The sequence below is a fragment of the Pteropus vampyrus genome, unplaced genomic scaffold (assembly GCF_000151845.1).
Source record: "Pteropus vampyrus isolate Shadow unplaced genomic scaffold, Pvam_2.0 Scaffold8, whole genome shotgun sequence".
NCBI lineage: Eukaryota > Metazoa > Chordata > Mammalia > Chiroptera > Pteropodidae > Pteropus > Pteropus vampyrus.
Genome location: NW_011888789.1, coordinates 12,654,253 through 12,656,323, shown reverse-complemented (window position 1 = coordinate 12,656,323; position 2,071 = coordinate 12,654,253).

The following is a 2,071-nucleotide window of genomic DNA, read 5'->3' as shown; positions in this document are numbered from 1 at the left end:
GAAGCAACAGAGCACTGCACCTGACAACTGGAGCAGTACCAGGGCTTCAAGGACTTTTAAGAGGCTCGGACTCCCATTGCCCTTCACATGCTTCCTCAGGGGTGGAACCCTGGGACCTAGGCAACATGGACACAGAGGAGATATACACATTTCCATGACAAAAGGGGATTCTTAACATCAAACCAGCTATCCAGTAGGCTTGGGCAGTGTAGGAGGCTTGGGTGCCACCTACTGGAAATCAAAAGAAAAACCTATTCTTATCAACCTGCTAAAGAGCAATCACTCTGTAACAAATTTAAAAAAAAAAAGAAAAAGATTACATTCCCATTAATGCCTAAGTGGAGAAATAGTCTATCAAACACCATGAACAACTAAGGAGTCAAGGCAGTTCAAAAAGAAAATGAAAAATCTCCAAAAATTAAGCTTCACCCTTCTCCTGTTTAGGAAAAAAAAAAAAAAAAGTGCAGCTTGCTGCCAGCATTAATTTAACATCACATGTAAGAATGCTGTTTTCTAGGATTTGACATTTTCTGCAATTGAAAATTACTATATTTTGGAAATGGAAATACCACTATTAAAAACAGAATGCTATAAATAGAATGATGTAATTTGCTTCCAAAACTATCAATATAATGGAGCGATGGGAATATAATAATAAGAGCAAGATACTTTGAGGTAAACTTTGGGGGTAAGGTTAGGACTGTAATCTGTGAGTTATCTTAGGATATAAGTTGCAGCCACAAGCGCTGCTTATGATTATTCTTGAGGCAAGTGGGAAATGACTTAAAGATATAGAAATATGCCATTTAAATGACAGAGAATTCAAGATTGCACTTCTGAAAAAACTCAATGAGATGCAAGCAAATTCTAATGGAAAGAATTATGATACAAAATCAATGAACAACAGGAATACATTACCAAGGATATTGAAACCCTAAAAAAGAACCAAATAGAATTTCCGGAGATGAAGCACTCCGGAAACAAAAGAGATGAAGAATGAAATAGCAAGCATAGAAAATAGAACCAAAAGAACCAAATAGAATTTCCGGAGATGAAGTTCTAAAAAAGAACCAAATAGAATTTCCGGAGATGAAGCACTCCGGAAACAAAAGAGATGAAGAATGAAATAGCAAGCATAGAAAATAGAACTGATCAGATGGAGGAAAGAATTAATGATATCGAAGACAGAAATCTAGAAATGATGTAGAAAGGAGAGACACTTGTGAAAAAAAATAAAAGAACTATACGAGATCTGACACCATCAGAAGAGCAACATAAAATTAATGGGTATACCAGAAAAGTGAGAGAAAAGGGAACAGAGAACATATTCAAACATATAGTAGCCTAGAAATTTCCCAAACCTATGAAAAGAACTGGATGTTCAAATCCAAGAAGCAAATGGAACACCCAATTATCCCAACAAAAAAGACCTTATCCAAGACACATTATACAAAAATTGTCAAAAATTAATGAAAAATAAAAAATTATCAAAGCAGCCAGGGAAAATAACCTATACAGACAGGAAAACCCATTAGATTAGCATTGGACTTTTCAGCACAAACTTTACAAGCTAGGAGGGAGTGGAACTGAATAAACTTTTAAAAGAGAGAAGTTCCAAGCCAATAATAGTATATCAAGTAAAGTTCTCCTTCAGGTATAAAGAAGAAATAAAGACCTTTTCAGAGATACAAAAGCTGAGAAAATTTTCTGCCACAAGGCCTGTATTTTAGGAAATACCAAAAGGGGTAATTCTACCTGAAACAAAAGGACAAAAAAAATACATAACTATGTGTAAAATGACCAACATATAGACAGAAGCAGAAAAGTGAAACCCTTATTAATAACAGAGTATTATAAGCATAAATATTATATAACAGTAAAAGGTAAAAAAAAGAAAACACTTTAAAAAGAGAAGACAATAGCTACTGTAACGTAGAAATGAACACACAGCATAAAGAGGGATAATGTGAGACAACAGACACAGACTTGGGGAAGGGGAAAAGATCCAGATCTGCAAAGGGGAATGGAGACAAGGTGCATGCAGAAGAAAAAAGAGGAGTACTGTACATAA